Below are 15571 nucleotides of genomic sequence, written 5' to 3'. Positions count from 1 at the left end.
ATGTCATGCTTGGTAGGGTGGAGGGTCGACGAAAGAGGGGGAGGCCTTCAACGAGATGGATTGATACAGTGGCTGCGATGATGGGTTCGAGTATAGCATGGATTGTGGGGCTGGTGCGGGATCAGGCAGTGTTTCACTCTGCTGTGCATGGGGTCGCTATGAGTCGGAAACGACTCGACGGCACTTAACAACAACAACAACAACATTGAAAATGAAAAATTGTACAAGAATGGCATCCCATTTTGTCAAAAAGAACATTTCAAGATCTATCCTGAAGTACAGTACTGTCAGTGGTAATATAATGTCCATATGCTTACAGGGAAGATAAGCTGATAGACTATTATTCAAATTTATACACAAACTGCTAATGCATGAAGGATGAAGGAATTGAAGGTTTTTACCAACTTCTGCAGTCTGGAACTCATCAAACATGTAATCAAGATGCATTGATAATTACTAGTAATGGCAATGTGATAGTTGGAAAATAAGAAGGATCAGTAGTGGGAAAATATGACCTTGGAGACAGAAACAATACCAAAGATTCCATGATAGAATTTTGCAAGACCAACAGCTTATTCATTGCAAATACCTCTTTCAACAACATAAATGTGCACCTCACCAGATGAAATAAACAAGAATCAAATTGATTGTATCTGTGGAAGAAAACACTGAAGAAGGGACTGCCTGTGGAACAGACCATCAGTTGCTCATATGTAAATTCAGATTGAAGCTGAAGAATGTACAGGAGACAAATTATGAACTTGATTATGTCCTACCTGAATTTAGAGACCATCTCAAGAATAGATTTGATGCATTGTACACCAGGGAATGAAGACCAGATGACTTGTGGGATGACATTAAGAATATCATATACGAAGAAAGCAAAAGGTCATTAAAATGACAGGGAATAAAGAAAAGACCAAAATGGATGTCAGAAGACACTCTGAAACTTGCTTTTCAATGGAGAGTAGCTATAGCAAATGGAAGACATGATGAAAGAAAAGAGCTGAACAAAATATTTCAAAGGTGGCTCAAGAAGACAAAGTTAAGTATTATAATGAAATTTGCAGAGACCTGGAGTCAGAAAATCAAAAGGGAAGAATATACTATGCATTTCTCAAGCTGAAAGAACTGAAGAAAAAAAAAAGCTTTGAGTTGCATTATTGAAGGATTCTATGGACAAATTATTGAATGATGCAGGAAGCAACAAAAGAAGATGCAAGGAATACACAGAATCACTATACCCAAAATAATTGGTTGACAATCATCCATTTCAGGAGATAGCATATTGCCAAGAACTGATGGTATTGAAAGAAGAAACCCAAGCTTCACTGAAGGAATTAGTGAACAATAAGGCTCCAAGAACTGATAGAATACCAATTGAGATTTTTCAACAGATACAATGCTAGGAGTTCTTACTCCTTTATATCATGAAATTTTTAAGATAGCTACCTGGCCAACTGACTGGAAAAGATCCAACTGTGTGCCCATTCCAAAGAAAGGTGGTCCAACGGAATGCAGAAATTATCAAACAATATCAGTATCATTCACAAGTAAAATTTTGTTGAAGGTAATTAAAAGACACTTGCAGTAGTACATAGACAGGGAATTCCCAGAAATTCAAGCTGGATTCAGAAGAAGACATGGAATGAGGGGTATCATTGCTGAAGTCAGGTAGATCTTGGCTGAAAGGAGAGAATACCAGAAAGATCTTTACTTGAATTTTATTGGCTGTGCAAAGACATTTGACTGTGTGGATAATAATAAACTATGTCCATTGTGCCATTGTGAAGAATGAGAATTCCAAAACACTTAATTGTGCTCATGCAGAACCTGTACCTAAATCAAGAGGCAGTCCTATGAGGGCAAATATTGTGAGTCCCTTATTATGAAAAGTCAAGGAAAAATGTCAGGGAAGGAAATTTTCTTTGTTGGTTACCATGGATGGGAGGGGAGAGGAGGAGAAATTGCTGACTAATTAAGAGACTTGTTGATTTGGGTGTAGGGAAAGGCAATATAACAAAAGTGTGTGACCAGTACAATATTACTGAGGTAAAGAAGAACACAGAAAAGTGCACAAGATGTACAGACAACAAAGGTAAATACTATTACATATACAATACTATATTATCAGTAACAAACACTGGTCTTTGGGAAGATACATAGGTAGACAGGCAAGAATATCAGGTATGGGTAGGGAAATGGCAATATACTCATGACGACAGGTAGGTTTGGCTAATGATGTTCCTATATACATATTTGTATATGTCATAAAAATGGCTGTATACATTACAGAGCTAACGGGACATAGTCAGAATAATTTCTTAGCACTAGCCAAGTACCTTGAGGGAGTGAGTCACAGGGCCTGCAGCGTAGGGACCATGGTTGAAGGACATCAAGCTCAATTGGCCCAACAGTATACAAAAACATTGTTCTGCATCCTACTTTGGTGAGTAGTAACTGGATTCTTAAAAGCTTATGAGTGGTCAACTAAGATGCAACTATTGGTCTCTCCCCAGTTGAAGCAAAGAAGAGGGAACAAAATCATATATGTATGGAAACAGTAAGTCCAAGGGTCTAATGGACAATGGAAACCTCAGCCTACACTACCCTGAGACTAGAAGAACTAGATGGTGCCCAGCTACTAATGCCAACCACTCAGAAAAGTATCAAAATTGGAGATACTGGATGTTGTTGTTATTGTTGCTGTAATGTGCCGTCGAGTCGGACCTGACTCATAGCGACCCCTCCTTGGGTTTCTGAGGCAGTGTCACTACAGAAGTAGATTGCCCCATCTTCCTTCCGAGGAGTGGCTGGTGGGTTTGAACTGCCAGCCTTCTGGTTAGCAGTCAAATGCCTTAGCCACTATGCTACCAGAGCTCCCGGAGATACTGGATAGAGTGGAAAAAAAAATGTGGAACAAAAACAAAACAAAACAAAAAGACCAGGATTACTGGTTGGAAAGAGACTGATAAAATCCCCAAGAATATTGCCGTCAGTCACTCTATGAGCCTGGAATGAACTCAGTCCTGTGGCTTAACTCTCAACTAAACCATAGACAGGCTTATGAACTGAACAATTACACCAGGGAGATGCACTCCTTAGAAAAATCAACCATAGGAAGTTCAGAAAGGCAGTATTTAAACAGGAGAAATCTAGGTAGGCAGGAATGCATACGTAAGAAGGACACAGGGAAAGGATAACACAGGAAGGAGGTGGGAGGGGAGCTGTTACATTTTGGGGATTGCAGTCAGTGTCATGAAACAAAATGCGCATGAACTGTTGAGTGTAAAGCAAATCTGCTTTGTAAAATTACATCTAAATCATAATAAAAAGGTTAAAAGATAAAAGAAAAATAAAGCCCCTTGAACAGAAAAAGGAGCTGCTGCATGGCTTAAAATCAGGAAATTTGTGCATCAGGGTGGTATCTTTTATCATACTTATTCAATCCGTATACAGCAAATAATTCAAGAAGCTGGATTATATGAAGAGAAATGTAGCATCAGGCTTGGTGGAAGACTCATTAACAGCTGCAGTATGCAGATTACACAACCTGGCTTGCTGAAAATGAAGAGGACTTGAAATATTTACTGGTGAAGATCAAAGACTACAGCCTTCAGTATGAATTACACTTCAACATAAAGAAAACAAAAAGCCTCACAACTAGAACAATAAGCAACACCATGGCAAATGGAGAAAAGAATGAAATTGTCAAGGATTTAGTTTTGCTTGGATCCACAATCAATGCCTGGGAAGCAGCGGTTAAGAAATCAAATGTATTGCATCGGGCAAATCTACTCCCAACAGACCTTCTCAAAGTGTTAAAGAGCAAAGAAGCCACTTTGACAACTAAGGTGCACCTGACCTAAGCTGTAGTATTACCGGTCACCTCATACACATGGGAATGCTGGGCAATGAATAAGGAATACCAAAGAAAATTGATGCTTTTGAATTATGGTTTTGGCAAAGAATATTGAATATACCATGGATTGCCAGAAGTATGAATGAATGTGTCCTGGAAGAAGTACAGACAGAATGCTCCCAAGAAGCAAAGATGATAACTTTGTCTCTTGTACTTTGGTCATGTAATCAGGAGGGACCACTCCCCGGACAAGGAACTCATACTTAGTAAAGTAGAGGAAACCCCTCAACATGATGGATTCATACAGTGGCTGCAAAAATGGGTTGAACATAGCAATGATAGTGAGGATGACACAGGACCAGGTTATGTTTCATTCTGTTGAACACAGGGTCACTACCAGTAGGAAATGACCTGGCAACAACAGACAACAACATGTAAGTTTCATGGTTAAACAGAAAAAAAAAAAACAAAAACAGAACTTTGGTCCAATAGAATGGAAATGATACTCCTCACTCTGGCCACCTAGAATCCCTTGTATAAGAAAGGATAAAAACAGTGAGATGCCACTTTGCACCTGGTAGGATGGCTATAATCAGAAATACAGACAATAACAAGTGTTGTCAAGAATGTGGAAAAATTCAAACCCTAATACTCTGCTGGTAGAAATGTAAAAAGCGTTCAGTCACTTTAGAAAATAGTCTGTCAGGTCCTCAATGTTTTAAGCATACACTCACCATATTAATCAACAATTCTACTCTTGGGTCTATACATAAAAGAATTGAAAACGATGTTCACCAAAAACTGTATACAAACATTAATAGCAGCATTACTCATGATAATAAAAATCTGCAATCAACCCCAATGTCCCTGAACTGATGAATGGTTAAGAAAATGTGGTTTATTCTTACAATGAAATATTATTCATAAAAATGAATGTTGTAGTGATAAATGTGGTAGCAGCCTGCATAAATCTTAAAAACATTATGCTTAATGAAAGAAACTGTACATATAAGGCTATATGTTGTATAATTCTATTTACATAAAATCTCTGAAATAGGCAAATCTTTAAAGACATAAAGTAAATTAGTGGTTTCCAGGGGCTGTGTGGAGGGAGAATAGAAAGTGATTGTTACAGGCTTTCTTATTGAAGTGATGATAATGTTCTGGAACTAGATAATGGTGGTGGTTGAACAATTTTGAGAATTCACTGATATATTCTAGCACAATAAATACATTGAGAATTCATGTGGGCTATGAGTCAGGATCAACACAACACTGCCTTCTATGAGGTGGAGTTCAGATATACTTCCACTCTCCAAGTTCTCCATTTCTGATACCAGCCATTTCTCTCATGGCACTGTCTACTACGCTGTTTGGCTCAATAATTCATTGCAGTGTCCTCAGAGAACTCACAGACCATACTCACAGTTGTGTGGTTTATTATGGAAGTAACAGGCTACAACTTGGGATGAGGATCAACTTGGAAGTAGCAGGAAGAAATGAGGATAAAGATCAAGCAGCACTTATGTGAGATTTGAAAGGTTCCTCTGAGGTGGAGAGCTCTCCCTTCCTCATTGCAAGGTAGACTTCAGTCAGGACTGATCTCTCATCTACTCTTTGCTGCTAAGAAGCAGAACCTTCTGTCAGCTGTGTAGGCCCTTCTCTCTACCATGCAGGCCCTTCTCTGAGTTGTACACACAGGTAACCCCTTCTCTTGGCTGTGCAAGCAGGCCCATCACTCAGTCTTACATGCCCACTCTTAATCATGCAGCCCTCTCTGCCTTCCACTTCCCTGCCACCTGCCTCTCTGCTGTTAACTGGCCCAGCTCACAGCCAGTGTAGCAGCATTCTAAGCTCTCTTAGCTGCTTTCCTAAAAGCCACTTTCTTCCATCAGCACTGACCCCACCCAAGGCCTCTTTCAGGGCTATTGCCACCATCTCTGCCATAGGGCCCCTTTTGGGCCTGTCACCATCTTAGTGTTATAGTATTAACCAGAATTAAAACCTTTTTAGGAAGTTCCTTACCTCTTCTCTATCTGCTTCTGCTTTTTCTCTCAGCTGCCTTCATTCTTCTTTTGTCTCTATTTGTTTCTTGCATCTAAAAAGGTCTGTTGGCTTGGCTGCTTATATGAGCATACTCCTTGTAAATTTCAAGTTATAGCCCTTCCATAGGAATACAAACTGAATGATCTACACAAATTACTCAATCCTATTAGGTGGAGTTTTCAAGTCACTATCTGCATAGCAAATTGACCATTCCTTCTAATGTGTGTAAAATAGAATAATCACAGGAAAGACTATAGCTTGTGGTCACAAACCATAAATGTGTTTAAAGCTTAGCGAGGAAGTGTCAGTCAACCAGGTAATAGCCTGTAACCAACTCTCTGGGGGTATAATGCAACCCTGGAACTCGCCCTGCCACCCATACATGTTCCACATTGCTTTTCCAAAGAACTAGAGCAGAGGTAACTCCTTAGGTTTAGGGGGGAAAAAAAAAATATCTCACAAGCTGTTTTTTCCAAAGAACAAAGGCAAAAGACCACATAAAAGAATCATTCCTGAACAACTGAAAAGCATTGTATGGTCTATCTTAATGGATAAATTATATCTCGGCAACAATTTTAAAGGACACAAACTCTTCACGGTGGCATTGTCATTCATCCATCTTCTCAAGAATTTGAAATAAGGGTAACTACACTTAATAACTATTCTTTAGATAGATATCCTTAGACAAATAACCATGATTTCCTCCTGTGGTTTAGTGAGTATTCTAATGCATTTGACTGTGTGGATCTTAAAATGTTATGGATAACATTGAAAGGTGTGAAAATTCTGGAACAACTATGCTCTTGGGGAACCTGTAAGCAAACAAAGATGCAGCCCTTTGAACAGAACAAAGGTTTACATGGTTTAAAATCAGGAAAGGTGTGCATCAGGTTTGTATTCTTTTATCATACTCAATCAATCTGTATTCTGAGTAAATAATCTGAGAAACTTGACTATATGAAGAAGAAGGCAGCATCAGGGTTAGAGGAAGATTCATTAACAACCTTCAATATGCTGATAACACAATCGTGCTTGCTAAAAGTGAAGAAGAGTTGAAACACTTACTGATGAAGATCAGAGACTTCAGCCTTCAGTATGATTACACCTCCACAAAAAGAAAACAAAATTCCTCACAACTGGACCAGTAAGCAACATCACAGCAAAAGGAGAAAAGATTGAAGTTCTCAAGGATTTCATTTTACTTGGATTCATAATCAACGTCCATGGAAGCAGCAGTCAAGAAATCAAACAATGTATTGCACTGGACAAATCTGCTTCAAAAGACTTCTTTAAAGGGATAAAAAATGAAGATGTCACTTTGAGTACTAAGCTGTGTCTGAGAGAACATAGTATTTTCAGTTGCCTCATATGCATGCAAAAGCATTTGAGGAAGCATATAAGGAAGACTGCGGGAGAATTGATGCCTTTGAATTACGGTGTTGATAAAGAATACTGAAAATACCGTGGACCAGCAGAAGTACAAAAAATTCTATCTTGGAAGAAGTTCACTCAGAATACTTCTCAGAAGTGATGATAGTGAGACTGTGTCTCACTTATTTTTAACATGCCATCGGAGAGACCAGTCCCTGGAGGAAGATATCATGCTTGGTAAATCAGAAGATCAGCAAAAAAGAGCAAGAATCGTGATGAGTTGGGTTGACACAGTGGCTGCAACACTGGACTCAAACATAGCAACAATTGTGAGGATGGCACAGGACTGGGAAATTTTTCATTCTGTTGTACGTAGTATCACTATGAGTCCGAATAGATTTGAACGTACTTAACAATGACAACCCTTAGAGAAGAAAGTTTTAAATTAATTCTGTATTATCTAAGATTGGTAATAGAAGTAGAGTCCCTAGATGATATTTATAGGTTTTACACAGGGATTTGACTTTCACCCTTATGAGAGCTTATCAAATAAAATATAGGAGACTGTTACTTCTGTGTCTTTTGCTGGAGCCTGGAGGAATCTGGGCAGGAAGTTGGGAGCAGAGAGGTATTTGAAGTGAGGGAAGGAAATTAGAACCTGTGATGATAAACTGAAACCCATGAGAACAATGGACCCCGTTTAGTCCCTCACAGTTCCAAATCTTAAACTTCAACATTTGGGAAGATCTGTAGGATAAGCAGTTTCCCTTTCTCCAGTAACTAAACACATAAGATCTACAACCATGCCTTGTGGCCGGCACTGATCCTCTGAGCACAAAAGAAGATGTCACGTGCTTTACTATTGCCTTCCATATCTCTGGCAAGATATGTCACATGGTCATTGTGGATGTGGTATTATGCAGGGATGGGAATTCTGGAAAGTGTAGCTCCAGCTTAGCTAAATTGGTACATAACAAATATACCACATATACTAAATGGATTAATGAAATTTTATGCAAAAATAATGTTAAGGAGAAGACCAGCTCCCTAGTTGGAGTAAGATTATTTGGTCTAGCTCACTTAACATTGATTAGTTTGTATTAGAATTTTGGTTTTGGATGTATGTTGAGTGAAGCTGTCAATCATAAGGATATTGGGTAACTAAGGAAGTATAGAAAAAGAAGTCACAGGGCAAACATTTACTAGACTCTGCCTGCTTACCTGCCACGTAACACCTACTCTGAGCCTGACGCTAGGAAGCATGTAGCAAGAATTCTACTACCAGTGCATTTCAATCTTCTTATAATTTAATTCCTGTTGTCTCAAAAAACCCTTGGAGACATTGTGTGATTTTACTGCTATATCCTGTGCTTACTTAGTACTATATCTAGGACATAAGGGGTTCTTAGCACATATTAATTTAATTAGTAAATACCTTTATCAAGGAAAGGGGACCAAGTAGTGAATGGGGCTTGAATCCTTTGAATAATCTGTCTGTGCTTCACTATGTTAAGTAAATTACCTGCATAATCTATGGCAGTGCATTATATATGGTGGTGCCCTGTATAACCTTGGCTGCCAACCAAAAAGTTGGCAGTTTGAATTCACCAGCTGCCTAGTAGGAAAAAGACTGGTGATTGGCTCCCATAGAAATTATAGCCCGGAAAACCTTATGGAACAGTTCTACTCTGTCATAGGGGATCATGAGGAGTCAAAATCAACTCAACAGCATTTAACAAAAACAGCAACAATCACTGTTTTATGTTATTTTAAGTAATAACAACAACTTTGAGGAGTAAGTTATGATTGTCATTTTACACATGGGGAGTGCACAAGATTAGTGCAACACAAAGTTAGATGGAGCACAGTCTGTACAAGAATGCCCTGATAACATCAAATGCAACTTTGGAAAGTTCCTGAAAGTACCTTCAGGTTCAATAATTGGAAGGACTTACTGAATGCTGCTATACTCCTGATTATAGTTTATTACAGGGAAGGATATGCATTAAAATCACTGACGATGCTCTTAGGACAGAGTCAAAAAGGGGTCCAAATATGGAACTTCTGGTTGTCTATCCCAGTTTAGACAGGGATGGCATTAACCCATCCCAGCTACAGTGTGTGTGACAGTGCAGTTGAAATATTACTGAACAGGGAAGTTCACCTAAGCCATTCGTATTCAGAGATTTTTTGGAGCTTAATCATATACTACCCACATGACTGAACTTTACTCTCCAACCCCTCCCAGAAGTTAGTCCTCAGTTCCTTCTACAGGTGGAATTGATGCCTTGTGGCCCAAAACCTCCATAATAAATCATGTTATTAGATGTGGCCAAAGACCCAAGGGAAACAAAGAAACATCTAGAAGCAAGGGTGGCAACTTCATCTCATATACTTTGGACATGTTATCAGGAGGAACCAGTCCCTGGAGAACATCACTCTTTGTAAACTAGAGGGTCAGTGAAAAAGAGGGATGCCCTCATTGAGAGGGACTGACACAATGTCTCCAACAGTGGGCTCAGGCATAGCAGTGATTGTGAGGATGGCACAAAACAGGACAGCGTTTGGTTCTGTTGTACATAGGGGAGTCAGAACTGACTTGGTGGCACTTAACAACAATAACATCAAGCAGGACATGCTATAGGCATTCACATCACCAACCACTAATTGAGGTTAAAGGCTAGACTTCTGTTAGGGTAAGGTTAAATCTTTATGGAATTGTGACATTTAAGCTCTGAGAGTTTGCCTTACCTGAACAGACAGTGACGTTTTGAACCTATTTCAACATAATTTTAACACATTGGTTTGGGTAGTGCAAATATGTGCTCCACATTACAGTTATTTTTCTCACTATTTATATATCAGCTTCTTTTTTTATTTAAGTTTATATTATGGTTTGGGTGAAAGTTTATAGAGCAAATTAGTTTTCCATTCAATAATTTATCCACATTTTGTTTCATAATATTGATTGCAATGTACACAATTTAACACCATTCTTCCTGTGTTCTCCATTTCCATTTGTCCTTCTTTCCTGTCCCCTCCTGCCTTCTAACCTTTGTTTTTTCAACAAATGCTGCCATTTTAGTCTTGTAGGAGAGATAATTTTAAAATGTGTGTTCCTTCCTGGTGTTAAGATTCACTATATAGGTCTAGCTGTCATTTGGCTTACAGTTGATTTGTGGGGGTGATTTCACCTCAAGGCTTGAAGGATCTCTAAGAATGATAGTCTTGGGGGGTTCCACCAATGTCTATCCTATCAGAGTCTGGTGTTTTTTTTTTTTTTTTTAAATAAAAAACGTTGTTCCACATTTCTCTCCCACTCTATCAAGGACCTTCTATTGTGATCCCACCCACAGCAGTTGGTAGTGGTAGCCAGCACCTTCTAGTTCTTCTGGTCTCAGCATAGTGGAGGCTGACACTTGCATAGTCCATTAGTCCTCTGGACTAATTGTTTCCTTGCTTTGATTTTCTTTATTCTACTTTGCTCCAGATGGGGGAGACCAATGGCTGCATCTTAGATGGTTGATTGTGAGCTTTAAAGACCGCGGTCTCTGCTCACCAAAGTAGGATGTAGAACATCATCTTTGTGGACTCTTGTTGTTGTTGTTTTCAGGTGCCATCAAGTTGGTTCCAACTCAGTGACTGTACGTACAACAGAATGAAACTCTTCCTGTTCCTGTGCCATCCTCGCAGTTGTTGCTATGCTTGACCCCATTGTTGCAGGCACTGTGTTTATCCATCTCATCAAGGGTCATTTTCTTTTTCTCTGACCCTCTACCAAGCATGATAGCCTTCTCTATGGAATGGTCCCACCTAATAATGTGACCAAAGGACAAGAGATGAAGTCTTACCATCCTTGCTTCTAAGGAGCATTCTGGCTATACTTCTTCTAAGACAGATTTGTTCATTCTTCTAGCAGACCATGGTATATTCAATGTTTCTCACCAACACCATACTCTAAATCTGCTTTGGTCTTCCTTATTCATTATCCAGCTTTTGCATGAATATGATGTGATTGAAAATACCATGGCTTGGGTCAGGTATACCTTAGTCTTTAAAGTGACATCTTTGCTCCTTAACACTTGAATGAGGTCTTTTGCATCACATTTACCTAGGGCAAGATGTCATTTGATTTCTTGAATGCCTCTTGCATGGGTATTGACTATGAATCCCAGTAAAATGAAGTTCTTGACAGCTTCAGTCTTTTCTCCCTTTAATAGGATGTTGCTTATTGGTTTAGTTGTGAGTATTTTCATTATCTTCATGTTGAGTTATGATGCATACTGAAGGCTGTAGTCTTTGGTCTTCATCAGTAAGTACTTTAAGTCATTTTCACTTTCAGCAAGGAAAGTTGTGCTATCTGCATATTGTATAGGTTGTTAACCCAAGATGCTAGTCTATATGAAGAAGAGAGCGAACACATCATCAGCATTGGTGGAAGACTCGTTAACATAACTATGTTATGCCAATTGACCTAGATGTCCCCTGAGACTATGGTCTCCAGGCCCAATGATTTATCCCTTCAAACTGTTTGATTGTGGCTAAGAAGTTTTTGTAACATTTTCCCTTGTATGCTGTACTATATACATATGTCTTTTGAGCGTTGTTTCTACGGGTCAGCATGAAGTAGTACAGATAGAATTAGGAACCAGGCATTATTGTTGCTGAATGCTTTGGGCCACATAATTCTAAGTGTGTTGCTTGAAACTGTACCAAACTCACCATATTAACCAACTTATAATCTTTTGTTTTGTCCATTGGAGGCTTTCAGACTATGAACTTCAAATGGCAAAATCTACTTTGTACCATGGTAAAAACTTAAAAACCATGTGAAGACAGAGGCAGAAGCTGGGGTGATGCCGGAGAATGCCAAAGATTAGTGGCAACCACCAGAAGCTAAGAAGAGCAGGGAAAAGCCCTCTTCCAGAGCCTTCAGAGGGAGCATGGCACTGGCAACACCTTGATTTTGAACTTCTGGCATCCAGACCTATGAGAGAATAACTTTCTGTTGTTTCAAGCCACCCAGTTTGTGGTACTTTTTAATAGCAGCCATAGGAAACTAGTACAGTAGCCTCCTCTTTAATGAAGGACACAGGTACCATGATTTCATTTTTTAAATCGTTGATCAGGTCAAGGCTAATTATCTGGTGAATGTTAGTCTCTGAGAATGTGGAGTATTATCTGTCTGTAATTGTCTGCAATTCTCCTGCAAAGGCTCCAAACAGGTCCCCTGCTGAACTATTTTAAAAATGAAGTGTGTCTTCCTTCACTACTGTCTAAAAGAAGGTCTTATTTTTGTGTGTGAATCATTAAGTGCCAGTAATATCCATAGCTATTTTATTCTAATAAGCCTACAAAAATAGTTGGTTTTCTTAGTAGACAATCAGAAGATGGAATGTGTGCATTTTCCAAGTGGATCTTCTTTAATATTTCATAATAAGTGGAATCCTGGTTTAAAAAATAAGAAAAAAAAAAGTTGCTGTAAACATCTCTATAAATAGCCATCATTCCCTCATTTTGCTGTTCCACAATGCAGAGAACATTCTCATGTCATTCAGGGAGAGCTTTATTGGGTGGTTAAATATTGTCTGAAGATCATCAGAATGCTTTTTCTAGCATGACATGCATTAAAAAAATAAGATTATGAGAACCAAAGCAGAGGTTATGGGGTATTTTAAACGAGATGGCAGAAATAATAGCAATTGCTTCTATAAACTTCAAAAATGTGTTTATTTTTAGGGAGATCACAAACTCTAAAGCTTCAGAGAATCAGTGCTTACTCCTTCCAGGTTTTTCAAAGATCTTAACAAAGTGAGAGGCACTGAACTACCTTAAATCATTTGAGTACTCCACTGTAGCCACAGATATTACAATTCTTACCAGTGTTGGGCACATAATATTGTTTAAAAAGCTTTATAGATGAAAGCAAATTTATTCCACATTTTAATAATCCTAGATCCCCCTCCCCCCCAGTAAACTCAGTCATAAGTTTATAATTGAGTTCCAGCAAGATGGCGGACTAGGAAGAAAGACTGCACAGACCCTCTTCAACAAAGAAAAGGAAACCAGTTAACACAGACACAGAAGATAATCTTGGATGCCTGAGCTTTGAAGGGAAGGATATAGAAGTGGACTAAACCCCAACTAGCAGAAGAATTTGCATGAAAATACCAAAAATGGAGACATACGGAGCTGCAGTCTGGGAGCGATCCTGAGCGATCCTGACATCACAGACAGCTTGGAGAATCCCGAGTGGTGGTAGGACCTAAGAATTAACAAAAAATCAGCCCTGCTAGCCAGGCACTGCACAGAGGACTGCACTGGTGGCTGGGGAATAAACAGAGAAGGTGAAGAGAAAGGCAGGTTGAGCTGTGTACTTTTGCCAGTCCGGAAGGCACCGCCATTTTGAAGGTTTAAAAGTGGCTTGACTATTTTGGATATTTAAACAGACAGCACTCTTGCAGATTGCTGGGGCTTAGAACACGTCTGCTTTCCAGCAACCCCAAGGACACTCCGGACCTGCAAGACTGAAAATGTACGACATTCCTCTTGTTACTTTATACCCCACACCCACTTGTTGAATGGAGGTGCGGCCATCCCCCACTCCCACCTACCTTCTGGGCCCACAGGAACTCCATCACAGTCTGTGTGCTCAGACGGAGACTGGGTTCCCTGACCTGTCCTTCATCATTTTTTTTTCTCTTTTTTTCTTTTTTGCTTTCTTTTATTCTGGTGATTAGTTTGCTTGTATTTGTTTGTTTTAAAACAACTATTATTATTAATACTTTTGTCCTTTTTACTATTCTTAATCTTCCCCTCCCAGGTCCTAGTTTTCAGCATTTTTTCTTTTCCCTGTTCCTGGTTGAATTTTTTCTCCCCCATTTCTCTCATGATTAGCCCCATTCCTTGTTTTTCTTTTTGCATTTTTCACAATTATTTTCCTTTATTATTCTCCTCTACTTTTTTTCTCTTAGTGCCCTATCCCCAGATATTACAGTTTTTCTTGATTTTTCTTCTTCTTTTTCCCTTTTTTCTTTTTTTGGTTACTGTTCTTGTGTGATTGCATGGTGTGTTTTTTGTCCATATGCTTTTAGTTTTTTTTTTTATGGTTTTTCAATTGTAATTTGTGTCTAACTGAGTGGGAGACAACAGCAGTCCCCATAAGACACAGCTACACCCACACCTCCTACAACTTCACTTACTGAGTGAGAGCCACTACCTCCTTCTCCACCAATGCACCAATAATAAAAAACCACCAACAAGAGCCTGAATCACCCTTGGCTGCTCTTCACAAACAGTTAACAGAGATTTAATAAGACAACATCACGATGCCTCGGAGACACCAGCCAATCACAGTCCACACAAAGAAGCAGGATAAAGTGGTAGAAACAAGGGAGCAGAATACAGACACAGAACACATCCCTGAGGAAGAAGCAGCATTGGAACTCTCTGATAAGGAATTCAAAAGAATTATCTTTAGGTATCTTCAAAGGATTGAGAGACAGACTAAAGAAAACACAGAAAAAAACCCTAGAAGAAATTTGAAAGAAAATACAAGAACAAAATGACAAGATAAATGAAAAATTAGAAAAGATTCTAAATCTACAGACAGAAATCCAGAAGATTAATACTAAATTGTAAGAAATGGATAACACATTGGAAGGGCAGAGGAGTACAATTGATGCAATGGAAGACAGAATTAATGAGATTGAAGAAAAATACCTGAATACTTCTTTGGAAAGGGATCAATCATAAAAAAAAAATCAAAACAAAATGAAGAAATTCTAAGGTTCATGTGGGATACCATCAAGAGGAATAACTAATATATCAATGGAATTCCAGAACAGGAAGAGAAAACAAAACCACTGAGAAAATTGTCCAAGATTTGCTTGAGGAGAACTTCCCTGATATGATGAAAGATGAGAATATATCCCATTCAGGAAGTCCACCAGACCCCAAACAGGATAGACCCCAAAAGAAAATCACCAAGGCACATCATCATCAAACTCACCAAAACCAAAGACAAAGACAGAATCCTGAAAGCAGCACAGGAAAAACAAAAAGTTACCTACAAAGGACAGCCAGTAATACTAAGCTCTGATTTCCCAGCCAAAACCTTTCAGGTGAGAAGGCAATGGGATGGTATATATAAAACCCTGAAAGAGAAAAATATTCAACCAAGAATTATATATCTGGCAAAATTGTCCCTCATATATGATGGTGAAATTAGGAGATTTCCAGATAAGCAGAAACTAAGGGAATTTGTTAAAACCAGACCAACCTTATAAGAGA

Source organism: Orycteropus afer, unplaced genomic scaffold (genome assembly GCF_000298275.1).
Source record: "Orycteropus afer afer isolate SDZICR_OR568_19922 unplaced genomic scaffold, OryAfe1.0 scaffold00160, whole genome shotgun sequence".
Taxonomy (NCBI): domain Eukaryota; kingdom Metazoa; phylum Chordata; class Mammalia; order Tubulidentata; family Orycteropodidae; genus Orycteropus; species Orycteropus afer.
The sequence above is the reverse complement of the archived record's forward strand: the minus strand, read 5'-3'. Positions refer to the sequence as shown.